This window comes from Orcinus orca, chromosome 19, assembly GCF_937001465.1.
Source record: "Orcinus orca chromosome 19, mOrcOrc1.1, whole genome shotgun sequence".
Classification (NCBI taxonomy): Eukaryota; Metazoa; Chordata; class Mammalia; order Artiodactyla; family Delphinidae; genus Orcinus; species Orcinus orca.
Window position 1 is genome coordinate 23,665,172 of NC_064577.1, and position 27,296 is coordinate 23,692,467.

Below are 27,296 nucleotides of genomic sequence, written 5' to 3' on the forward strand. Positions count from 1 at the left end.
TTAAAAAAAAACAACACACACACACACAAAACAAAAAACAACAACAAAAACTATATCTGGGTAAAGTCAAGTTTTAGCAACCTTGAAGAGAAGAAAAACACCCCCATAATCTCTACATTTCTTGGATTGCCTTTGCAGTAGAAGGGTGTTACGGGCTGGTTGAAAGAGTATGGTCAGACTGATTCACTTTGTTACACAGCAGAAACTAACACACCATTGTGAAGCAATTATACTCCAATAAAGATGTTTTAAAAAACAAACAAAAAAACCCTCCTTCCCTCCTTCCTGACAAGATGTCGAAGTTAGAAACATCGTCCCTCTGTCCATCCATTTGCCATAAATTATCAAATTTCTTTGGTCACAAACACCTGACACGGTGCCTGGTATGAGTTTGGGTGATGATATATAACTGCAGCTTAAAAATACTTGTTAAAACAGGAATGTGCCCTTTGCAAGGCTTGACTTAAATATGTAAAGGAACAGCATTGCCAGCCACCAATGCAACACTGAGGGAATTCATCTGGTTAATGTAGGTGTCACACTCAGGCAGTTATCCTGAATGTCTCTAGACGTAGAAGTTACTAGTCCTGTAAGTGATATGACTTTTTTTTTCCCCCGTGGGGGTGTGTGTGAGTTTGGGGGATTGGTTGGCTCTTAAAAGAAGATATCTGATCCACAGAAAAGGGCTGATTCTATCAGGTTTCCTTGCCCTTCTAAGCTTAGCGCTTGTAGTTGTTTAAAGAAGAACTAAGATTATCCTGATACCAATGTCTGCAAGAGCCACAAAGTGAAGACAAATCTTGTCGTTGGTCCCAAAGCTCAGGAGGAAGTTAGAGAGAACGGCCCGGCATGGGCTGATCACCCTAGCCCAGCATTTCAATTCCTTCTAGGTCAGTATATTTTTCTGAGATGATCCAGGACACTTCTACAGAGTTGGAAAACTAACATTACGTTCAACAACAAATGGCGGCACATAGGGTCATTGCCGTAAGGTCTTTGTTCCCCCAAAGACTTCAGACTAAGTATGTGCTTTTTCTTAGCTCCTCTGACTAGGAAAGGCTACCAGGGGTGGTGGTGGAACTTCAGTTATAGGGCAAAGATACCCGCTCTTCTGGACAAATAAAAGGGATGAGAAGTATGTTCCTAGAAGAAAGTGGAAGCTTTTATCATTGTAGAAAAAAGAATTACTGCCTCGGGGTTATGGCTTTGTTTTGGAGAGAGATGAAGAACTGAGTGGTGTTTTAGGACCACCCTGGTCATCAAGCTTTCAAGGGACTGAAGGACACACTTCCAAAGGGCTGGAAATGGGAGGTCCCCACTGATGCCAACAGTGGGACAGCAGGAGGGAGCTCAGGGTGGCCTTGAGTGGAGATGTCTGGTGCTTTGGAAGGGACGGGATGGGGCCCGTCAGAAGGAGGACAGAGTGGCATTGATCTGCTTTCTGTTCCATAATCTCAAGATTGGAGAACTTCCATGGTACTTGGCTTTGGTCAACCATCAGGATGCTGTGGGATGCCACAAAAATCTCACTGTCTCTAAGAAGACTAATTCTGTGAACTCTGGAATTCCCCAGCATAGCAAAGTAGACTACGAGTGGAGGTCATTGCCTACACACCCAACCCTAGGCTACAAAGAGAGTATAATTTTATACAGCATTTCCAAAAGGGTATTTCAAGGAGTATGATCGCAATGATGTCAACAGAGGGGTACTGTGGGGAAAAATCATCTATGTTTAAGGAAGTTTGGAAAATATGTGGTTAAATGAGTTAAACCATTTCTTTTCTACATGATTTCTCAGGGCTTTTCATCTGCTATCCTGAACTGTGTATGTCTAAGGGGGAGACTGTATACATTTCAAAAGTCAGGTTTCAACGTAAAAGGTAGGTGACACTTCTCCTTACTTTTGGGTTATACCAGTAACAGAATATCATTGGCACATGGCTTAAAGCTGCAGAAACAGGCATGGATTTGTGTACTTGTGTGAATGTGTGTACTCTAGAAAAGAACCAAACCAATGCCTTATATACAAGGATAGGATTATTGGTGGGGTATGGGGATGAGGCTGGGGTCGGGGGGAGAAAGAGGTTCTTTGTGGCAGAGATTTAGAAAAGTCAGCACCCCTAATTGAAGGTCAAGCGTCCATGATTCTAATTCTGAATCCCTGGATGACCTTTGCAGGGTCACTTGGCCTATCTGGTCGTTTCCCCATACACAAAGCAGAAATTTGAAAAATAAGGGCTTTACAGACTTACGAAAAATCACAAGGATTAAACAAGCCCACGCTGTTAAAATGTTTTGAGCCCTGTGGTCGAGTACACGGGCTAATAACAGGGTGTGGTCCTCACCGCCAGCAGGATTAACTGAGGGGTTTGCCCAGCAGGCACGGAGTCTGTTCCGCCAGAACTGCGGGCAGCTGGCGCCCTGGGGTCAGGGTGAGTCCCACCCTGTGTGCTGGGGCTGTAGTGGCTCACCTCCCCCCAGAGACAGCCCTGAAAACTGGAAAAGAAAGAAAACCCAGAACAATGAGCAGGTGGCCTGTCTCCTGTTGCAGCCGGAAACAAGGCAAAATGGCCCAGCCAACCTTCAACCAATATGACACCGTCCTTTTCTATTAGCCTAGGGCTTTTATGGGAGTGCCCAAGTGGTATCTGCTTGGAGACCCCTAAATCCTATACCAAAGACATGGGACTCCCAAGACAGGGTACCTCCAAAAGTAATTTTTTGTGTTGGTGGTGATAGCAAGCTTGTGTACGTTGGGCGTGTAGCAGTATCCGGTGTCCAAACTGTATGCTTCCTCTCTCCCAGTGCTGAGTCACTGGGCTGCCGGGCGGTCTGATTTGAAAAGCCCTTGAGGCCGGGCCTGCCACAGGGAAGCGTGGCTCTTTTGAGTAGAGCAAGAGCGCCACCCTGAGTGGTACGTGAGTACTGCAGCCCCTACTGGAAAGCAGTTCGGAGATGGAGCCCAGGAGGGTGATTACCCGAGGCCCTTGGAAGTCTCAGCACCCATTGGAAGTCTTAAATTCGAAACTGCCATTTTGATTTCCATCAACAGTTTGGGGCTCCTGGTTAACGACGTCCGCTCTCGCGACTTGGATTTACCCTAATACAAAAACTGATCAGATCCCCGAGCCAGTTCTCGACAGCAAAGAACAGGCTGAATCAAGCCGGACCCACGTTTGAAGTGCTCTTTCATGGGGCTTCTAGCAAGCTGGGCTGTCCCGGTGGCTTGTCCCTGTCTGGCCTCTTGCCTTCTCTCCAGCCTCTGACTCTGCTCATGTTACCATGAGGCAAACAAATGTTTGCCTATTTACATTCTCTACCGAATATACCCTAATACGAGCCAGGTCATCCCGGGCGAGAAATCAGTAAGTTGTGATGTTCTCAGCAAAGACAGTCAGTGGATGGGTGATGGTGGTACCCAGGAATATTAGCTACTGGATATTCATTTTTAGCCTAAGCTTGCATCAGAGGGGCTGTGTAGCTCTCCTCTGGTGGAAGGGACCGTAGTGCCTCCGGATTGAATCTCAGCTCTACTAGTTGATTCATTCAGTATTAAGTGAGCACCTGCCTCGTGTCAGGTTCTGTTCTTTGTGTTGAGGACTTACCAGCTAATAGAAAAGAAGAAAATCTCTGCCCTCATGGAACTTATGTTATAGCAGGAGGAGGCCAACCGTGAGCATTATAAGTAAGAAAATTATTGTATGACAAGGTGATGAGGTCTGTGGGGAAAATAGCACAGGTCAGGGGGAGGGATGAGGTTGCAATACTCAGTAGGGTGGACAGGGCAGGACTCTTTAAGAAGACGGCATTTGGGCAAAGACCTGAGGAGGTGAGACGACAAACCATGAGACATTCGGGGGAAGAGTTTTCCAGGCGCAGAGAACAGTGTGTGCAAAGGCCCTGAGGTAAGACTGTCTGATGTGACATCAGGGAGGCTGGAATGGAGGAACTGAGTGATTAGGGGTGGGGAGAAATTTGTAGGGTTTAAGGCCAAGGAGGTATTAGGGGCTGACTGTATAGGGTCTATAGACCGTTGTAAGGGGAACTTTGCCTTTTACCCCGAGGGAGATGGGGAGCCGTCGGAGGGGAAGCCACCTGTGTCTCTGAAACACTGAATATGGGGGATGAGAGACAAAGCAGAGCTGAGTACGAGGATCTCGAGACAAAGATCCTGAAGGATGGAGCTTCCTTTAGTGGAAATGGGCAGGAGTGTGTTTGGAGCAAGTTTGAGGGAGCAAACTCAGAAGTTTAGCTTTTTACCTGTGAGTCGGAGATATTGAGAAGGCAGTTTGCTGTGTATGTCTGGAGTTTGGGAGAAAAGGCCTGATTTGGAGATAAAAATTGGGGAGATGTCAGTATATCGATGACATTTAAAACCATGAGCTTAGGTAAAATTACCAAGGGAATTAGTATAAGGAGAGGCAACATAAGGAAAAGAAGATTCTAGAACAGACGTTCTCGGGTAAGGGGTCTCACTAGTTGCTAGTGAGTCAGGAGTTCACGGGAGAACTCAAGGATGGCCTGTCAGCGTCAATGGTACTATTCGTGCCTATAACCGCAAGGGAACTTACGTAGGTGCCTTAATTGTCGGTGATGCTTTTTTGTCTGACTGCAGCCTACTTCCCTGGGACTCAGTTTTCTTATCTATAAAATGGGTCTAAGTATAATAACTCATAACGTTATTGTAGTCATTGAATAAGAAGGTATAAGTAGGGTCTTTAGCACAGTTCCCAGCACGAAATATGTGCTGAGAAATGTCAGCTCAATAAAAGAGTTTATAGGATCATTTGAGTCAAGATTCTGCTGCCCATAGTGGGAGAAACCAAGAAAATGGTTCTCTTAGTAGATTCTGCCTTAGCCTGGCTTATTCTGTTTGAACTTCTGTAGGTTATAGAAAAACAGATACAACATTTGCTATGAGAGATAGGACAAAAACATAAAATATTTAAAGAAAACCCCACACTATATAATAGATATATTTCCAGCAAATATACTAAAAGATCTAAAGAAATTTTGAGCAAGAAGTGATGATGATACAGATGGTGAAACTTTTTTTTGATGATGATGAAACTTTTGATAATGGTTAACTTTAGAGAGCATTTACTATTTGTCAGATACTGTTTTAAGTGTCATATTAACTTAATTCTCACATCAACTCTTTGAGGAAGGTATTAATATTATGCTTATGTTATAGTTGAGGACAATGAAACACAGAGAGGTTAAGTGACTTGTCCAAGGTCACCCAGCTAGGAAGTGGCAGAGCTGGGGTGAATGGAGTCTGACTCCAGGATCCTGGGAATCACAAGGGTGGACCCTTGGCATTTGAAGTCATTCTTTTTTTTAAAGAATTTTATTGAAGTATAGTTGATTTACAATGCTGTGTTACTTTCTGCTGGACAACAAAGTGATTCAGTTATACATATATATACATTCTTTTTTATATTCTTTTCCATTATGGTTTATCACAGGACGTTGAGTATAGTTCCCTGTGCTACACAGTAGGACCTTGTTGTTTATCTATTCTATATATAATAGTTTGCATCTACTAACCCCCAAACTCCCACTCCCTTCTACTTGGCAACCACGAGTCTGTTCTCTGTGTCTGTGAGTCTGTTTCTTAGATAGTTCATTTGTGTCATATTTTAGATTCCACGTATAAGTGATATCATTTGGTATTTGTCTTTCTCTGTCTGACTTACTTCTCTTTGTATGATCATCTCTAGTTGCATCCATGTTGCTGCAAATGGCATTATTTCGTTCTTTTTTACGGCTGAGTAATATTCCATTGTATATATGTACCACCTCTTTATCCATTCATCTGTCAGTGGACATTTAGGTTGTTTCCATGTCTTGGCTACTGTAAATAGTGCTGCAGTGAACATTGGGAAGAGGGAAAAGAAGAGGCTACTTCTGTCAGTGTAGGGCATTTGCTCAAAGCTGGAAAGGGCATAACCACATGCTTAGGGAATGAGAATATTCCCATTTCCCTTAGTGGGGGGTTTGCAAAGCAATGCCAGGAATGATAAGGTTATGCCAGGAGGTAGAGGGCTTCATGGTTTGAGGTCAAGTGGTTTGGCCTTAATCTGATGGCTTGCGGGAAGCACGGACTTATGCTGTAGTAAGATTAATTTGAAAGGGGTTATATCAATGGCTTGAAGGAGAGTAGAGGTAAAAAGACTTGTTGTAGAGCTATTTTTATCAACTGCAAATTATATGACCTAATTTAGAAGCAGGACTGCAAAAACACAGCTGCCGCTGTTCGCATTGTGCCTCACACGTGGCTCTATGTAGCGACCTGTCTGGGAGGTGAAGTGAAACTGAGAAAAGCAGGACTTGGAGTCACACGCATTGTCCTTCGCAGCTGACGGGCCAGGACGCCCTGGGCAAGTTCCTTAAATGCATACGTTGGTTTCCTTACAAGATTGTTTGAGGATTGAATGCAATGGTAGAAACAAGATTGCCCACTGGCTATATTAACCTCAATGTCAAAGGAGAAAAAGAATGAGCACTTCCTTTAAAAAAGATGTTCTTTGCTTGTAAATCATCACCTATTAAACGCTGAGATTCATTTCCCCCAGTATTTCTCCTTGCCTAAAATATTTTCAACATTTCACACGTGTTAATTAGGCAACGTAGCTCCATCTAAGGAGGGCAGAAGCTAGGAAAACCTTAGGGCTCTGTATTGACCACAAACGTCCGCTGGAAAGGAGAACCCATCGGTGATACACTTGAGTATTGCTAGAATTGGTTTCTTTAGCTTCCCTGGGCTAGAGTTGAGGGTGGTACATTAAGAAAAGATGGAGACGGTGTGAGAGCAGGGGTGTGATGGGAAAAGAAAGTAACCTGTAGGAAGCAGCGGGGGGATTTTCATAGTGAGAGTTGGGACTTCAAATTCTCATAAGGCCAAGCGACTACCACAATCTCCATTTCAGGTAAAGAAGTGTGCTGGCCCATTCCTGGATGAGAATTCTCTCACCCTCTGTGAGATGCCTGCCTCATACCTGAAGCCAGCAAAGGGTTCGATTTCAAGTCCGAAGGAGAAGACCTTCCTGAGAAGGAACTCTGGTGGTCCCAGTACTTAGAGCCTGGTAGCTGAGACGGACCCTTTTGGAGCTCTTGGAGAGCAGACATTTTAGGGGGGATAAAGTGGAAAATTTACTTGGGGGAACGTTGTTCCAGAGCCCATTCAACTTTCAGATCCTGGGTGTTTTTTTTCAGAATCCTAAAGAGAAAAGCAAACAGTACTTCTAAGCACTCCAAACCCTGGGTCTAAGTCCCCTGAGACTTTTCTTTTCACTGTAGTCCTAGCTAGATGAAGAAACAGGCCAGCAAAGCTGTCGTAGGTTCAATGAGCGTATCTACCCTGTAAGATATTTGGAGTTGCCCAAGTTCCTGGACACAGGTGGGGACGCGATCAGACTGGCAGCAACTTCTTTGGGAAAGTCTAAAAGTACCTTAAATACACAGCATGACAAGGCTTACTGAGTTGGAGGTGGCAATGGGTCTTCTTTGTAGGGAGTCCAAGATAAGGTCTTTGAATTTCAACTTGGCCTTTTCACTTCCACCCCTCAAATTTCTGACTTTGTCACACTGCAGGCTAGTAGCAACTGATGACCAGAAATCACCTGCCCTTTTGGTCAGCATGGGCAGAAGCAACCATGGACATCTCCCTGATTGCAGACAGATTTTCCCATAGCAGAGTGGAAACGGGTTGGCAAGACCAGGTCCAGCATGCTTGCGTGAAACCTGAAGTGAAATTTCTCTCTGACTTGTATTGAAATGGGCACTTGCATCTGGTAGACGACGCTTTAATAGTTATTTATTTATTTATTTGGTTGCCCGGGGTCTTAGTTACCACACGCGAACTCTTAGTTGCGGCATGTGGGATCTAGTTCCCTGACCAGGGATCGAACCCGGGCCCCCTGCATTGGGAGCATGGAGTCTTACCCACTGGACCACCAGGGAAGTCCCTAGACGACACTTTAGATTGAGCTGCTCAGGAGAGAGGGGATGGTATCTCTGCTGCCGACAGCATATGACAAGTAAGTCTCCGCAAGCGTCTGTGATGACTTTTAGTGGAATTGTAAGTGCTTGAAAAACCCAGAAGGAGGAGAGTAGGTTTCTGGGGCATGGTGCTTAATCCCCCCCCTTTTTTTTTTTGCTTAAAGTAACAAAATAAAGGGAACCAAATCCTTGCAGAAGAATTCTCTGTGGAAGATGAAGGTCAAGTGGAAAGGGAAATGTAGCTAGTTTATAATTTACTACTCTTGAGGGCAAAGCAAATTGCATTTCTCCAAGATCTGCTTAACACTCCGCAGCATTCAGCCAGAGAAACCCATCTGCAAATCCCCAGACGATGATTACGGCACATAATTCTCCCTTTCCCTCTCTTCCAAACCGGGAAACGCAATATCCCACAACAGTGACCGAGAAATATTTAAAGTAGTTATGTTTAGTATGGAAAACATACAAAGAAGTTCTTTTCAAATTTAAAGTTCTAGGAAGGCATCAAACAGGAGAACATGATGAATTTCTTTTTTACTGTTGGTGCTACGAATTTTTAAGGCTGAAAGAGCCCATGCATTCTCACTGTACAGAGAAGAAATAAAGATCCAGTTCTGGGGGGAGGAGTGATCGATACAGCAAGAATTCTACCAGGTTTAGTGGAGACAGAATATTAAAATACTCAGGTTAGAATCCAGCTCTTCCGATACCAGTGGGTTGATTCACTTCCTAAATGGTTTATGGGGAAGCTGATTTTGTTGTTGTCATAGCTACAATTGTGCTCTCATTTCCTGGAACTCAGATACTGATTATGGGCAAAGCTTAGTAGGATGGTAAAGATGGGTCCTCAGCAACTCAAGGACCTACTGATTCAGTCTCCCCTCTCTGCTCTCAAGTCATGCAGTTGTTTACGTTGTCACATAGCAACCATGCACTGGGTCCGGGTTAAGGCCCATTGCTCCTGGTTCTGGCAAATTATCATCGACAGCAACAAAACCCTCACATACCTACTTCTTTATGAGCAATGTTTTCTGTGTTGTGTTCTTTAGAATGCTAGTTCCTGAGGGTTCCTTGTTAGATGGTCCTCTACGTAAGTATTCTTTGGCCCATGAAGTTTGAAACTTTTGACGTGAAGCAAAATGAATCTGCTGAAACCTTTATTTACTTCCAAATGTCTCAGATCCTTCGTAAGCTCGTATGCATTTTACCTCTCCTAGAAGGCAAATATAAAAGAGTATTTCCCCAACTTGTCGGAGGACAGACACCTTTTTTGCCAGGTGTCTTGAAGGATGGGTGTCCCAAGGAACATACTTTGGGAAAGACTGTATTACTTCAGGCTGTACCTTAAGACCAAGTTCTCCTGGTAGCTATCTATTCCTGAAAAAAACAGCTCAAAATGAGGTTTTCATATAAAATTTTGTTAAACAGCAAATAGACAAAGTTCAAGGATTTACCTTGTGACAAATCAGGTACATATTTAAGCTTATGTATGAATGTGTCTTGATGTCATGCTCCTTTAAAAAACATCTATTTTTTTGTTTCCTTTAAATCTTGTATTTTATTTTATTTATTTATTATTTTTTTTGCGGTACGCGGGCCTCTCACTGCTGTGGCCTCTCCCGTTGCGGAGCACAGGCTCCGGACGCGCAGGCTCAGCGGCCATGGCTCACGGGCCCAGCCGCTCCGCGGCATGTGGGATCTTCCCGGACCGGGGCACGAACCCATGTCCCCTGCATCGGCAGGCGGACATTCAGCCACTGCGCCACCAGGGAAGCCCTTGTATTTTATTTTTAAAAAAAATTTTAAAATATATTTATTTTATTGAAGTATAGTTGATTTACAATGTTGTGCTCATTTCTACTGTACAGCAAAGTGATTCAGTTATACATATACACATTCTTTTTCATTTTCTTTTCCATTATGGTTTATCACAGGATACTGAATATAGTTCCCTGTGCTACACAGTAGGACCTTGTTGTTTATCCATCCTGTATATAATAGTTTGCATCTGCTAACCCCAAACTCCCACTCCTTCCCTCCCCCATCCCCTCTCCCCCTTGGCAGCCATAAGTCTGTTCTCTATGTCTGTGAGTCTGTTTGTGTTTTGTAAATAAGTTCATTTGTGTCATATTTTAGATTCCACATATAAGTGATAATCATATGATATTTGTCTTTCTCTTTCTGACTTACTTCACTTAGTGTGATAACCTCTAGGTCCATCCATGTTGCTGTAAATGGTATTATTTCATTATTTTTTATGGCTGAGTAATATTCCATTGTATATATGTACCACACATTCTTTAACCATTCATTGGTCAATGGGCATTTAGGTTGCTTCCATGTCTTGGTTATTGTAAATAGTGCTGCAATAAATATTGGGGTGCATGTATCTTTTCCAATTATGGTTTTCTCCAGATATATGCCCAGGAGTGGGATTGCAGGATCATATGGCAACTCTATTTTTAGTTTAAAAACTAAATTGATGTGTTTCATCTAGAATAACTAATTCATACTGCTATTTTCCTGTCATTATTTGAAATACTGATGTTTTTCTCAAAAAATCCTAGTCATGTATGGAAACATGTCTTTCTTTTTTTTTTATAATTTTTTTTTGACTGTGCTGGGTCTTCGTTGCTGTGTACAGGCTTTCTCTAGTTGTGGCGAGCAGGGGCTACTCTTTGTTGCAGTGCGCGGGCTTCTCGTTGCGGTGACTTCTCGTTGCGGTGGCTTCCCTTGTTGTGGAGCACAGGCTCAGTAGTTGTGGCGCATGGGCTTAGTTGCTCCGCAGCATGTGGGACCTTTCCGGACAAGGGATCGAACCCGTGTCCCCTGCATTGGCAGGCGGATTCTTAACCACTGCGCCACCAGGGAAGTCCCTGGAAGCGTGTCTTTCATATCAGCTTTCTGTGTCTAGAACGGAAACCACCAGATGGGATGTTTCAGCTACCTGAAAGACATCACGTTTCAGCAGCAGCTGTAAGTGTGCATGACAAGTCCAACCTATTTCAGATTCCCAAAGTGCTGATGAATATTGTTCTGGTAAAGGCTGCTGGTCCCTTAAGAATGAAGAATATTCAGGGGTCCTGTTCTCCTTTCCTCTTTTATCCAGAGAGTTGCTGAACAGGAGTTTTCAGGGCGTCCCAGCATCCAAAGCTACACTGAGGCTGCTGCTGAAGGATTGGAGCCCTTCCTACGGCGTCTTAGGACCCAAGAGTCTCAGGCTCAGCTCCTGAAGATGTTGGTCTCCCACGAAGCTTGAGAACCTGGCGGATGTGGGCGTGTCTCCGTCCTGTGTACACCGGCCTTCTTCCTGCTCTGTTCCACCCTGGGAAGGCTGGAATGGATGGTTTCATCCAGATTTTTTTGAGCTCCAGGAAGAAAGTTTGTTATTTTGGTGACTTTTGAACCTGGGTTGATTTTTTCTTGCCTCTTTTCACCCAGATTTTGGCTTAGATTAAGATGTGAGGGCTTCCCTGGTGGCGCAGTGGCTAAGAATCCACCTGCCAATGCAGGGGACACGGGTTCAAGCCCTGGTCCGGGAAGATCCCACATGCCATGGAACAACTATGCCCGTGCGCCACAACTACTGAGCCCATGTGCTCTAGAGCCCGTGAGCCACAACTACTGAGCCTGCACACCTAAAACCTGTGCTCTGCAACAAGAGAAGCCACCGCAATGAGAAGCTCACGCACTGCAATGAAGAGTAGCCCCCGCTCGCCGCAACTAGAGAAAGCCCGCGTGTAGCAACGAAGACCCAGCGCAACCAAAACTAAATAAATAATAAATTTATTAAAACAAAAGATGTGAGTCAGGGAGGTCGTTCCATGTTCTGTCTTTTGGGCTCAGGGCAGAGGCACAAATGGAGTCCTGGGGGGCTTATATGTAGAAAGTGGTCCACACAGGCGCTTGGACCCAAAGCCTGTGTTGATAAACAATGAGGTTTCTCTCCAGCGACTCCTTCACATGTAGCCTCGGTGAACCTTCGGTCATAATAAGCAGATGGGGGATTTGAAATCCTGGTTCCCTCTCTCCCTCTTTCTCTCAATCTCTGTTCATCAGAGTCACAGAAGTAGTTTTAAGTGTGTTCAGACAAGTAAAAACCAAGTGGCTTATACATCTGATGATGCTGGCAGCTAAGAGCATTTTAGAAAGGCCCTGGTTCGAGCCCCCTTTCCCGAGGGTAAACCTACAGGACAGCATAATGAGTAATTGCTCTTCCGTGGAGAGAGGTGCTTCCAAAGAAATAAACATTGAACTTTTCAAACTGTCCCATGGTGTAATGTGAATGTAGTTCAAGCTGCCCCCTCCCAAGAGGCCCCGTTTAAATTCTGGGGAAATGGACCTTTCCTGTCCTGCTACCCTGATGGCATGGACTCGGTGCCACCTAAAAGCAAGTAAGGCACCTTCCCTTCCCCACCAGGGAAGCCCATTCTGGGAATTTTAAAGACAATTTCCCATATTCTTTTAGAGAAAGGTACAGAAACAAAGCATTTTTATGTTGTAAAGAACAAGTTGGGGTACAGATGGGAAGAAGAAACTTTTCATTCCTCTTTTAGAAAGAGCTTCATGATTCCAGTTCCATGACCTTTCTTGCTGCCCCGAAGGAATAGAAACTTCCTGGCTTCTACAGTCAGACCATTTGACAATTCTTATTCTCACGGAATTTAAGAATTGGAAAGGAGTTTTGAGAACATTTTGTCCAAGCTTTACCCAGCACAGCAATCGCTCTCTTTAGTAGACAGTAGAAACTCCGTCTATATGTGGACCTCACGAAGGTGGCTAGTACATTCACTCATGTTTCCGGTTCACCCTTGGACCCACTGGGGAGGTTGTTGTCTCAGTTGGGCTGTTGCCATGACTACTCCTCCTAGGACTGCTTATTGAGTACTTTTCTCATTCACAGTCCACTTATTAAATGAATGTTCATTTATTTAATTGGTATTTACCCATGGCTTCATGTGCCAGGCACTGAATGAAACAGGTGGTATATGGCTTACCTTACTGAACCGTACACCTAGCACCTGAGACAGATGCCGTTAGCATCTCCCATTGCGGGGAAGGGAGCTGACACCCAGAAAGATTAAATAACTTGTCCAAGGAAACAAAGCTAGTAAGTGGAGGTGTTCATGGCAGGGGACTTACTCACAACTGAGTCTGCCTAAACGAGTTCATACCCCGAACTACCATGCTCTTGCATCTCTCAAAGTGCACGTAGTGACCCCTCAGGGCTCCTGTCTTCTCGCTCTGCCAGCTGAGCGTCTTCTTTGAACGTCTACAGACACATGTGCCTTCCAGGGCTCCTGGGTCCATCCTGTGCTCTCCATCTCCTCACTCTTCCACATGAGAACTCTTCAAATATTTGAGTGTTAAGAGCATGTCCTGGCATTTCCTAAGGCTAAACAGACCCAGTGTTCTAACTGTTCCCTAAAAGACGTGGCTTGCGACCTCTATCCTGTTGACTCTCTCTTAAGGTCATCTTTTGTCAAAGTTCCTCTTTAAAAAAGGTGCCCACAGTGGTGCGACCAGGCTAGAGAACAGTGGGTGTGATTGCTTTCCTTGATCAGTCTAGGGTTCTGTCCAGGGTAAGAGGATATGGGTTCTGCGTTACATTCCCACAACCAAACCAGCTATCGTTTGACCCATTAAACCGTTTAATCCCTTTGGGGTTCGGTTTCCTGAGTTGTAGGCCTCTTTTGTACCCGTTGTAACCGTTCTGAGGCGTGTTATTCTTCATTTGCTGGACGTCTGCCGTCCGCTTTAGATAGTGCTCTGTGGGGACAGAGGCCAGGGCTGCTCTGTTCACCACTGAACCCCTAGGGCTTGCTCAGGTCCCGGCACAGGGTAGCTGTTTAATTGGTAAAATAATGAATCAACCACATGGGAATAATTATACCTTCTTTTCCTCCTTTACTGGATGGTTGAGCAAACAAATGAAAAAATGCGTGTAAAATTTCTCTGTCCTGCTAAAAATGTTGCTGCTACCATTACCAAGAACGTATGCTTTTTAAAGAAGTCCTGTTGCTGACTTGTGTGGAATGCAAGCCTCCCCGGAAGTTTATTCCTTAATGTCTACAGTTGGTCATTCCTTCCTTATTTATTTTATTTATTAAGAGTCTACGATGTGCTCAGATAATGTACTTTAGCTTCAAGTCCTATTTATAAGCTCAGCAAATTCTTCTCTCTTCAAGTCACGCTACTTTCCTGGATCCTAATCTTGGCACTTTTTCTATGGTCCCATCTACTTGTATCACTGACATGTGTACAGTCTCAACATATTACTTTTATTACACATGCAGTGGATTGGTTGAGTTTCTCCTTACCTTAGATGCATGAAAGCCATGTGTTTGTTTTTTGTTTGCTGGAAAAATCACGTGGGTGGAAAAGGTTGTAGAGCCTGTTTCAAATACAGGAAAGCGCCGACGTGTTTTACTCTGTTTCTACCAATGAAGAAGAAGAAAGTGTGGCTTAAAGTGCTTTAATTACACCAGGGAACACTTTTTATCATGATTGAAGGGAATCAGTCCCTAGAGGAGTTTGTCCATTTTAGGCTGAAAGGAGCCTAGAAAGTAAAGACTTTAAGAGAAATTGATACTGATGATGATGGTATTGTTTTCAACTTAACTAATGTTCCCTACAAATGTGTTCCACGGAACTTTATCAAATTAGATTCTCCACAAAAGACTTGTCTGTTATATGCCCTTCTGGGAGATTTATAATGTACTGTCAAGAAGCCAATACAACATTGTTTAACCCACTGTTTTCCAATCTTTTTTTGCTTTTAATTTTATTTTTTTAAATTGAAGTATAGTTGATTTACAATGTTATGTTAGTTTCAGGTGTACAGCAAAGTGATTCAGTTATATATACATATTCTTTTTCAGATTCTTTTCCATTATAGGTTATTACAAGATATTGACTATAGTTCCCTGTGCTATACAGTAGGTCCTTGTTGATGATCTATTTTATACATTGTAGTGTGTGTAGGTTAAGCCCAAACTCCTAATTTATCCCTCCCCCCTCTTTCCCCTCTGGTAACCATAAGTCTGTGAGTCTGTTTCTGTTTTGTAAATAAGTTCATTTGTATCATTTTTTTAAAGATTCTACATGTAAGTGATAGGATATGGTATTTGTCTTTCTCTTTCTGACTTGCTTCACGCAGTATGACAATCTCCAGGTCCATCCATGTTGCTGCAAATGGCATTATTTCGTTCTTCTTTATGGCTGAGTAATATTCCATTGTGTGTAGGTACCACATCTTCTTCATCCATTCATCCGTGATGGACACTTAGGTTGCTTCCATATCTTGGCTATTGTGAATAGTGCTGCTATGAACATTGGGGTGTATGTATCTTTTCACATTAGAGTTTTCATTTTTTCTGGATATATGCCTAGGAGTGGGATTGCTGGATCATACGGCAACTCTGTTTTTAGTTTTTTGAGAACGCTCCATACTGTTTTCCGTAGTGGCTGCACCAATTTACGTTCCCACCAGCAGTGCAGGAGGGCTCCCTTTTCTCCACACCCTCTCCAGCATTTGTTATTTATAGACTTTTCAATGATGGCTGTTCCGTCTGTCTTGAGGTGGTACCTCGTCGTCTTGCTTTGCATTTCTCTAATGATTAATGATGTTGAGCAGTTTTTCATGTGCCTGTCGGCCATCTGTATGTCTTCTTTGGAGAAATGTCTATTTAGCTCTTCTGCCCATTTTTTGATTGGGTTGTTGGCTTTTTGATATCGAGCTGTTTGTATATTTTGGAAATTATTCCCTTGTCGGTGGCATCATTTGCAAATCTTTTCTCCCATTATATAGGCTGTCTGTGCATTTTGTTTATGGTTTCTTTGCTGTGCGTACATTGGTTTCCAACCTTGACTTCATTCTTAGACATATGCTATTTGCAAAATTCTTCAGCAAAAATGAAAGAGGCTAAAAATGTCTCTTTCCTTCTTGTAATCTGTGTCTGAGAGGCAGATATTAAATGAGGCCTCAGGATTTTCTATTACAACAATAATCATAAAGGTCAATATAAGCCTTGCCCCCTCTCTGAAGATTTTTAGTGCCTCAGATACCTAAAGCACATTCATGGAGTTCCCGCCCAGCCGTGGAGGCTCTATCCTTTAAGTCTGGCCAACTTAGTCAAGGAAGCCACCTCTTTGGGGGAAGCCACCTGAGCTGAGGGAAGTGTTCCTTCCACCCCAGAAACTCTGCTTTGGTCCCTCTGCAGAAAGTGGGGCTGTGACCACCCAAGCTCCAAGCCCCGGGGATCCCACACTCCCCAACACTCATGACATTTTTAACTCATGCACCTGACCCAGAGTCATGCCAAAGGATAAGTGGAGTTTCCGTTCCAGCCTGCATCACCTTTGCTGTGGCGAACTCTGTTGTTTTACTCTGCTTCTCCCTTCAGGGATCCCACCAGGCAGGATCTTGTAGTCCTGTGATCTGTCTTACAGGAATAAGAGGCAGCTGGAGCAATGCACTTCGGGAGACTTAGTCCATTTAGGGCGGATCTCTCAGTTTCCCTGGTCTTCACCCCTGCCTACCGTGTCCTAGTCCCGAGACCACAGACTCAGTCCCTGACCCTTCCAGGACCAGAGGCCAGTTCTGCCCATCTGCTGGTATGAAAGGTTTATTTCTTGAGCATTCACACGGTGCTGGCCCCAGGTCTCCCTGCTCCTAAACCACGGTCGGGGGCTCTATGCCAGGAACCCTACTGAGTTCCTGAGTCTAATCTCGAACTTAACACTCCACTTAGTAGAGAGGAGCTTCCAGGTGCCCCCCCTCAAAATTGGGCAGCCTGGTCCCTGAGTCTTTCCTAAACAGCCTCAGTTACTTGACCACGATCTTGCCTGATCTTTCACCCGAGAAGACAGTGACGTGCAGTTGGACCCACGGAGCACACTCAGGACTTCACGAGATGGTAAAGCGTGGAGGTTATTACATGGACCCTGGGACCAGACTGCTTTCCTTCCGGTCCCACCTCTGACGCTCTACAGTCAGTGACCTCTGGTAAGTCACCTAGGCTTCCCAAGCTTGGATGTCCTCATTATGAACACAAAACAGCAAACTCATACAATAGGGTGGTCTATAGGATAGGGTCACTTTGAAGATTAAATTCAATATTACACTTTAGCGCAGTACCTAACACAAAACAGGTTCTCAATAAATAAAAAGAGAGGACGCATCAAAGAAAGAGATAGTGGCACCCTGAATTCTAATGCCTGGGGTCTGAGCTCCCTGGAAACAGGTTTCCTGTCAAGAACGCTAAGTGTCATCCTATCATTAGAGCAGCGCTCCTCCACAGTGGATGTATTGCTGTTCTGACTTGGCTAATTCTTCTGTGTGGTGGCTATTCTGTTTAGGGGTGTCACTGGCCTCTATATACTAGATGCCAGCAGCACCGCCCTTCCCCAAGTGGTGATAAGAAAAAGTATTTCCGGACATTTCCAAATGTTCCCCAGGGGACAAAATCCCTCCCAGTTGCGAACCACTTCATTAGAGCAGAAACAGGTTGCTGAAAGCCAAACAACTCGAAGGCACGACGGTATATTCAGCTGATCATTTGCTTCTAAGCAACACTGTAGTTTGTCATCGTTTTTTGTTTGTCCTTTAACTGCCATGATACTAAAAAACACTCGATCGCATATCAGCATAAGAACCTGTGTTACTAAGGAAATGAAATGTTTAATAATAACAATCAAAGTAAATATTGAGTGAGAATTAAAAAAATATGTGATAGTGTGAATTGATCCTAGAATTACAAAAGAGAGGTAGGGACTTCCCTGGCAGTCCAGTGGTTAAGACTCTGCGCTTCCACTGCAGGGGGCGCGGGTTTGATCCCTGGCCGGGGAACTAAGATCCTGCATGCCACGTGGACAAAAAATGTAAAACTAAATAAATAAAAAATTAAAAACATACCTAAACACAATATTGTCTGTAAAAAAATAAAATAAAATAGAAGTAGTCATTTATGGAATGCTCTATTTTAAGACATTTTGTTATTTACATTGAAATCTTTAATGTAACTGATTTTGGTATAAGATGTGGGGCGTGAATTAGCCTTATTGTTATTTTTTTCCGGATGGCTAAACTTTGCCCCAACACTAATTATTGAATGATCCACTAATTATTGAATAATCTGTATTTTCCTTCCTGACCTGAAATGGCATCATATCCGGTAAAAAGTCCTCCTCTTCCCCGGTCTGGTTCTGGATTTTCTGGTGCTTTTTGTTGCTATTTACGCGCCATTGCAGTTGGTGCCCCCGGTCTGGAGATTTATTCATCACTACTGTTCTATGTGTTTTAAAAAATTTTTTGCAATTAAAAGAATTAAGATATAATTCATGTAACACCACAGTCACCATTTTTAAGTGCACATTTCAGTGGGGTTTAGTAAATTCAAAATGTACCATTATCACTGTGTAATTCCAGAACATTTCCATCACCCCCGAAGGAAACCCTGTACCTGTTAGACGTCACTTTTTTTTTTTTTTTTTTTTTTTGCGGTACGCGGGCCTCTCACTCCTGTGGCCTCTCCCGTTGCGGAGCACAGGCTCCGGACGCGCAGGCTCAGCGGCCATGGCTCACGGGCCCAGCCGCCCCGCGTCATGTGGAATCTTCCCGGACCGGGGCACGAACCCGCGTCCACTGCATCGGCAGGCGGACTCCCAACCACTGCGCCACCAGGGAAGCCCTAGCCGTCACTTTTAAGTCTACCTTCGTCTCTTCCCCCACCTTTCCCCGGCAACCACCAGTCTACTTTCTGCCTCTAGGGACTTGCCTATTCTGAACATGTCTAATAAATGGAATCATTTATAAATGATTATAAATGGATTCCTTCACTTAGCATAATGTGTTCAAGAACCATCCATGTTATAGCATGTATCAATACTTCATTCCTTTTTCTGGCTAAAAAATATTCCATGTCATAGACATGCCACATTTTGTTTATCCAGTTGATGGACGTTTGCTTTTCCACACATTTTGGCTATTATAAATAATGCTGTTATGCACATTTGTGTTCGAGGTTTTGTTTGAACATACATTTTCAAATCTCTCCTCCTGGGAGTGGAATTACTGGGTCCTATGGTATGTGTAACATTTTTGAGGAAATAACAAACTCTCATAACGCTAAACCATTTTGCTTTCTGACCAGGAATGTATGAGGGTTCCAGTATCTCCACGTCATCACCAACACTTGTTATTTTGTGTTTTTCTTTCCTCTTTTTTTTCCTTTTTAATTGCAGACGTCCTAGTGGGTATAAAGTGGTATCTCGTTGTGGTTTTAATTTGCATTTCCCTAATACCTAATAATGTCGAGCATCTTTTTATGTGCTTGTAAGCCATCTGTATATCTTGTTTAGAGAAATGTCTATTCAAATCTTTTCCTATTTTTAAATGGAGTTATTTATCTTTTTAGGTTGAGTGCAAGATTTTTAAAATACATGTTTTGTGTACTGATCCTGGCCATGTTTGATTTGCAGAAATTTTCTCCTACTCTGTGGGTTATCGTTTTCCTTTCTTGATAGTGTCTTTTGACACACAAATATTTTAAATTTTGAAGTCCAATTTATCCATTTTTCCTTGTTTGCTTGTGTTTTGGTGTAATATCTAAGAAACTGTTGCCTAATTCGAGGTCACTAAGAAGTGCGTCTATGTTCCTTTTAAAGAGTTTTATAGTTTTCACTCTTACATTTACTTTTTGGATCCATTTTGAGTTAATTTTTGTATATGGTATGAGGTAGGAGTTCAGTTTCATTCTTTTGCATGTGAATATCATAGAATGTACTCTTGTCTTATACTTTCATGTTGGAAAAGGCCCAGTAAAGTCTTGGCAATTACAGTTTCCAAATCAGGAAACTGACTACTTAATTCCAGTTGCGATTATGTGTAGCTGGAGCCGTGATTCGAATGCCAGCTGTTAGGGAGAGAATCGCATTCTAACAAACCCCGAGAGACTCTTAAATGACCGTATAGCTCTTCTATATAAAGTTCTGAGGCTTCAGATTATGTCCCTTTGGCGGGGGGCATTGACTAAGGTGGAGACAGCTTTTAGGCAGAAGGAGAATTTGGCTGTAACAGCACTTGGTTAATGGAATTTTGCTTCCAGGGATCTTGCAACATTGAGTTCTGGGTCTGAAAATGGATAATGTGATGACAGGGTCAGTTCAGGGCCCGTTTCAGGGAGGTTCAATTTCCTTTAGAGAGCGTCTCTCTTTTCTTCCCTGTATGCCATAGACTCAAATATATGAGACAAACCAGACCCCCTGATACGCTAAAAATTCCATGCTCTCCACAAAGGTGATTCAAAGATTAAAATGAGAAGCGTGGAGAGTTTTTATTCCTACTGGGCAATGGATACACTTTTTTTTTTTTCACCCCCTAATGAAAAGCCAGGTTCTGTAGCGCTTTCACGAGGTCCCTCCTTTTTGGACCCATCTCTCCGCTTTTAGATTTGATGAATATTAAGTGTCCAGAGGTTGAATTAGGATCAATAATTGTGACAGGCTCCCTTCATCTCTCTTGGCAAAAGAATTGCCACTGGAGAACATTTAAAATGTGAAACCCCCTTGACCCTGAGGTTTGGGCCAAAAAGTCCCACACAGACAGATCCTTTGAATTAGGTTCAGGGGTTATTTGTTGCTTGGAGTCACTGTGTTTCGTATGAAACAGGTGTGGATTGTCCCGGCCCATGTCGACAGTCTGGAATGGAATGTTGTGTCACCCGTCGGGGTGACAGGAGTTGGGTTTCCATGTAATGAAGCCTGCCCGTCTGTCACCCAATGCCGGTCCTAAGGATGTAACCTCCTCCGAGAAGGGACGGCTTGTTCCCTTGGTGTGGAGAAAGCCGAGGCTGTGTTTGTGTGGCCTCGTGTGCCAGTGTCCAGTGGCACTCGAGCAAACGTATCGCCGTAGGACAGCGTCCAGGACACCTGCGGCCAGCGTCTCGTGAGCAGCCCGTGAGCACACTGGCTTGAAACACTGGATGGAAAGGATGCAATAGAATGAGGGGCCAGAGATGTTTTTCAGATAAAGCAAAGGAAGCCCCTGTCACTCTGAGAACTTGTCCGTTTGGCGCGGAGACTTTTTTCCACCCTATTTATCCCACTCACTTGTTTGTTCACTGCAAGGGGTTGAAAGACAACAAACAGCGGAGTGGGATTTATTCTGATTACAGTTCTGGGTTCCTGGTAGAAAACTCAGAATTGCAGCTTCGGGAAACCACCACTGTGGAATAAGTGTTCTTTATCTCTTTTAATAATTTTAAAATTTTATATTGGACTGTAGTTGATTTATAGTGTCGTGTAAGTTTCAGGTGTACAGCAAAGTGATTCAGTTATACATATACACGTATCTCTTCTTTTTCAAGTTATTCGTTATCTTTATTCGAGGTACTGTAAGACAGCCTCTGGTCCTGGATGCCAACATGGAGGCGAGAGGTCGCCCCTGCCATTGGGGCGTAAAGCAGCAGGAATAACAGTTCCGGTCTTCTCCAGTGGAGGATCAACACAGTAGCACTTTGGGCTAAAATGCACATTCACCCCCTAACTCTCTTCCAACAAGTGAGGTTACTGAAGAAAAAGCGTGCTCTGAGCATGGAGCACATTATTTAGAAATAGGACGCTCATAGATAAAAATGTAAACAGACACCCGGACTGTCACCGAGAGGAAGCGAATCTGAATTTCCGTTTTACCAACCAGCATTTCGTTCCCCCTGGAGCACTTGTAGTGCCCAAATCCCCTTTCCAGCCTGTTTGAAAAACAAAGCCCAAGATCTATTCTATGCAGATCAGATTAGATCTTTGACCCCAACTATCATTTTTTTTTAAATACATCAGTCACAGGTAGTCAGGTTATCTTCATATAAGTTTCTTTTATGCTTTGGAATTTTAGATCCTGTGCTACAATTCACTGCTCTCAAGACACATGCAGCCAAGTTTAATGTTTATAACTTGTCCACCTGATGAAATACAGCTTGAAATGCTTTCCTCCCTTTTTCGGACTCTATTTTCCTCCATTTAACTCTAATAGATTTATTCAATGAAATCAAAACGAATTAAAAGCACCTGACAACGAAAAAATACATCCGAGGCAGTTGGTGAGCAGTGACGTCTTTGCGGTATGTCCGTGATAATGATGTTTCCAGGGTAAAAGTTTCAATTGTCTGAATTGCCATGAATTGTTCTTCCAGTGGGTAGTGAAGGTGGCTTCTGGAGACGTTTACTGAGTGCTCACTGGGGGCCAAATACATGCTTAACAACAGGCTTTCTGGCCCTTATCTCACTGAATCACTGTGACTGAGTTAGAAGGCAGGGACTCATCATCTGTGACTCACAAGGAAACTGAGGCTGGGCCGCCACGGGAACTTGACCCAATTGCCCAGGGAGGAAATGAGCGGGCCAGGGAGTCTGAAGTGAGGGCCTGACCTCTTAAGCACTAATTCCTTAGGTATTCAACTTACTCTCTCGTTTGTAAAGTGCTCTCTTCTTTTATTCTGCCCTTGACAAAGGACGATGTTTGGCCTTGTGTAAGCAAATACTGGTGACCAGAAACCCCATTAAGTATTTCCCAATCAAACAACTACAGAAAAGGAATTGTTCCAATAAGCCACGAACTGTCTACCAGCTGAGCTTCATCTGTGCAGGACTCGGGTGATGACCCAGCCCCGCGTCTGCTCCCCTGCAGCGCCCTGGAAAAGCGCAGAGGTCCCTGACAACATTCAGCAGCTGTCTGTGCCCGGATGGCAGGAGACCAAGCCAGACGGAAGCTGGAGAAGGTGAAGGCCACCTCGGCTTGTGAGCACGGTCCTGTGGAACTTAAAAGTCGTCTGAAGGACTGAGCGGGCAGGCTAGGCTGGTTAAGCTTCGTCTCCGTGTTTGGAAGTATGTCCAGGTGTCTAGAGGGGACACTGGTACCCGTCTCATGGCTCTCATGCATCCCGGGCCATGAATGTCAGTGCGTGAGGCAGAGACCTCCACAGCCCTGCCCGGGGATGGAGATCTACCACCACCTCCTGCAGAGTGCGTGTGGCCAGCGGGTGACGGTCCTTGCCCAGTCCACGTTCTTTTGGGATTCTTATATCAGCCAAGCCAGGGCAAAATATGCAGGCATATACACTTTGCTTTTTCTTTTCTTTTCTTTCTTTTCCTTTCCTTCCTTCCCTCCCTCCCTCCCTCCCTCCCTCCCTCCCTTCCTTCCTTCCTTCCTTCCCTCCCCTTTATTTTTTCAAAACACATAGTCGAAGGATCCCAGACTTTGGAGCCAGCCAGCCGTCTCTTCATCTCAAGCTCACGCACTCATGAGCTAACGACTTTCCCTCTTTGACCTTTAGTTTCCTTATTTGCAAAATGTGCAATGACTCACCCTCCTCAGTAAGGCTTCAAAGAACAGAACAGGGGGCTTCCCTGGTAGCGCAGTGGTTGGGGGTCCGCCTGCCGATGCAGGGGACACGGGTTCATGCCCTGGTCCGGGAAGATCCCACGTGCCGCGGAGCGGCTGGGCCCGTGAGCCGTGGCCACTGGGCCTGCGCGTCCGGAGCCTGTGCTCCGCAACGGGAGGGGCCACAGCAGTGAGAGGTCCGCGTACCGCAAAAAAAAAAAAAAAAAAAGTGAACCCATAAATACCCTAAACTGCCCCCAAGAGTCCAAACAGACAGCAGAACCAGCCCTACCACTGAACCCCCTCTCTCAAGGAGACGAGGAAGGATGCTGTCATCGGCCAGGTGAGAAATGTAGGGTTTGTGGAGAGGAGCTTCTCTTGTCCCCTCCCCGCATTAAAGCCGAGAATGAAAGAGGGTCCTCAAGAGAGAATCTTTAGTAAAGACGAGCGATGGGGGGCAGCTGCACTCGCATCCCTTTTGTGTCAAATATGCAGTTTCTGTGGGTCATGTGCCGGGGCACCAAGGAAGGAAGCTGGGCCGGCGCCATCTTGGCGCCCAAAAGCTTGCCTTCAGCATGCGGGCTTACCGGCAGCTCGAGGCTGCAGGCTGCACTGCTCACGGCAGAATTGAGATGGAAATTTATGCCTCTTATGTGAGGGAACTGAACCATGGGGTTGGCCCTCTGGAACGCAGGTCGACAGCCAGCTTTTCAAAACCTGCCTCTCAGACAGCAACGAGGGCCAACAACGTTGGCAAGAGATGCTTCGTCCACAGTTGACGGAATGAGGTCTACACAGCAGCTGGTTAAGTAGAGACACTCATCCCCACCCATCTCAGTCAGAATCCTAGTTCAGTCCTGTGTTCGGGTCGGAGGATTTTAACGCTTGCGGAAGGAAAGGATAAATGACTAGCAGAATTCATATTCAAAGGTGGAAATATGTTTGACAAGGATGAGAGAATGACCGGAAATGGGACCCTGGGACACTGGGACACTCCCCGTTGACTGCGTCAGGACAGATTTGTCCTGTGTGCCTGGGACTTTTCCACTTTCAAAACGTGACGTCCTAAGTCCTGGGAACATCCAGTTTGGGGCAGTCCTGGCTGGTTGATCACCCACTCTGTCAGCTTCCCTGGAGTGACCCCCGCCAGAGGTAGGTTTCCCACTCCCCGTGTGACATTTTCTAGGGCTCGAAATGTGCCAGAGACGTCAGCTTATGCAACAATAGCACATGGGCGCCTGGACTCTGCACTGCAAAGTGGGTAATTCAGAGGTGAGAGGAAGTCCTACCTTTTGGCGATTTATCTCTAAAGTCTAAAAATGTATCAACGGCCGCAGGAAATCAGCAAATCATACCAAACATCTAACTAAAACGTCCAGGCTGGAAGAAATGTGCAAAATACTAAATTCTAAGCTCAACACAGAGATCCCAGTGACCAGGTACAAAGAAAGTGGACTCATGTGCCATTGCTGGGGTCCTCATACGATAAGTAAGGAATTTCGTTTGTTACCCGTGATATTTTTGAGACTCAGATGAGGCATTGAAGAAAATACTAAATGTTTTATGGAAACGTTTATAGGAAAGTCAGCAGCTTCTGCCATTTTTTTTTTCTATCCTTTCTCCCTCATTTCAAAACAAATATGTTAATATCACTCCAAGAGTCAGAGTAGCTGCTTGAGTCCTGTGAGGGGGGCAGGCATCGAATAATATTAGGAAAGAATGGATCAGGAATGGCCAGACAATGAGGGGCAGAGGGAGTGAGAGAACAGATAAGGAAGCCTAGCCATCTGGGGTGTTTTATAATTTACAAACATGGCTTATCTTTTTCTCACACAGAGTTCGAAGAAGAAAGGGTAGAAAAGTGGGTGAAGAAAAGGTAAGAGCAGAGAGAAAGAGACTTAATAAAACGTCTAGAGTTTCATCTATGTAGAACTTAAATATATGGCCATTGAAACACTCAAAATGCAAATGAAAATAAGAAGCAAGCAAAAATGCTTTTCCCATATGCCACGGTGTTATAAATAATAGTAAGTGGCTAATTTTGTTGTTATTTCCATAAGTGTTGTCAACAAAAGGCTTTCATTTGTAATTAGAAACACAGCAGAGGATTGTGTATTTCTCTTTTGTTTTGTGGCTCATAGACCACTGGACAAATTTATCCCTGTGATAAATCTTGAAGGAAAACACCCCTTTTTTTTTTTTTTTTTGCAGTACGCGGACCTCTCACTGTTGTGGCCTCTCCCGTTGCGGAGCACAGGCTCCGGACGCATGGGCTCAGCGGCCATGGCTCACGGGCCCAGCCGCTCCGCGGCATGTGGGATCTTCCCGGACCGGGGCACGAACCCGCGTCCCCTGCATCGGCAGGTGGACTCTCAACCACTGCGCCACCAGGGAAGCCCAACCCCAAATTTTTAACCATACTCTTTGCCGTCGTCTTTCCTCTCATAAAATAGAGTTGACAAAAAAAAATTGATGCTACACATCTTGTTAATTTTTCTGCACTCTTGGGCTTGGGGCACATTGTATGATGAAGCCCGGGACTGTTCATTCTTTTTTTTTAATTTAAATTTTAATTTATTTTTTTCTTTTCCATTACGGTTTATTACAGGATATTGAATATAGTTCCCTGTGGTACACGGTAGGACCTTGTTGTTTATCTCTTCTATACATAATAGTTTGCACCTGCTAACCCCAAACTCCCACTCCATCCCTCCCCCAACCCCCTCCCCCTTGGCAACCCCCAGTCTGTTCTCTACGTCTGTGAGTCTGCTTCTGTTTCGTGGGTAGGTTCCTTTGTGACCTGGGCTGTTCATTCTATTGCATATTTCCTCCTCCATCAGATTTTACTTAAATCAGGCAGCTATTCCATGGACCTAGTGCCATCGCTGGGCAGATCATGCTTGCTGGGGAAGCCACGTTCAGCACCTTTACCACTATTCGCCAAAACCATAAACATCAGGTAACACCCTCAGATTCCCCAAGCTTTTCGTCAGTAATCTTGGCTTATCTCAGGGCTTCTCACAGTGACGGCTGGAGTAAAAAGGATATCCAACTGGTATTACTAAATTTAAGAATAAATGATAGATTAAAAGTATTCTTTTTCCTAAAATTTTAAAAAAAGGAAGGCGAATGAGTAACTCCCACAATTGCCTTTTCACAGCAAGACATTAAAATACTGAGTGCTTTTTTAAAAAGCAAAACAAATTTTCGCTCCTTTGAGCATAACATTTAAGCACATGCAAGGTTGGTGTATTTTTTAGAAGACAGCAAATGTCCATGCACCAGAGCTGCTTTCTCCCTCACGTGGAAATTCTTTCTCCTGAGTATTTCTCCAATGCAGTGTGGGTCATTATGGATTCTGGCTGCCAAAGGGTACAGAGCATCCCAGTAAGAATATGTCTAAAACATGTGCCAACCACGCTAATCGTTCCGTGTTCCTTGTTCCCGAGTCTCTCAGATGGACTGAAGGCGGGAGCCTGGACCTTCACCTGACAGGTTATCTGATTCCCGTGTGACAGCCTAACGTTGTAAGTCTGCAGTGTGGAGCTCCAAAGTGAAGACGCCAGCTATGTGCTTGGAGATGTCTTGCGAGTAAAAATGCTCCTTGGCCTTTAAAAAAGAAAAAGAAGGGGGAAATGCAACCAAAAAGCAGAAACGTGAATAAGCCCATTCTCAGCCACTCGTCTTTGGGTGAATTTGGATCAGGGTCATGGAGCCTGTGGGCCCATCCTGCTGTGTTGGAAGGGAAGTTTCAGGGCTTTGCAAACAAGTCGTCACAGAGCTAGGACTCCGTGCACAGTGAATTATTTGAAGCCTTTACAATTAGAGACTCACTCCAGGAAACTGGCCACGTTGCGACAGACTGGCCTGGCCACCCAAACAGCACAGGACTACAGCAGTCACCAGCACCGTGAAA

At 44.4% G+C, this 27,296-nt stretch overlaps 1 long non-coding RNA gene across 2 annotated transcripts in view; it reads left to right on the forward strand.

Annotated features, from left to right (window-relative positions):
- The first annotated feature begins 471 nt into the window (after positions 1 to 471).
- The window catches only part of LOC117203529 (uncharacterized), a 31,590-nt gene continuing 4,765 nt past the window's right edge, over positions 472 to 27,296 (forward strand). For both annotated transcript variants that reach the window (XR_007473465.1, XR_007473466.1), the window contains exons 1-2: positions 472 to 589; positions 1,799 to 1,880. This is a non-coding gene — a long non-coding RNA (uncharacterized LOC117203529). The remainder of the gene's footprint in view (positions 590 to 1,798; positions 1,881 to 27,296) is intronic.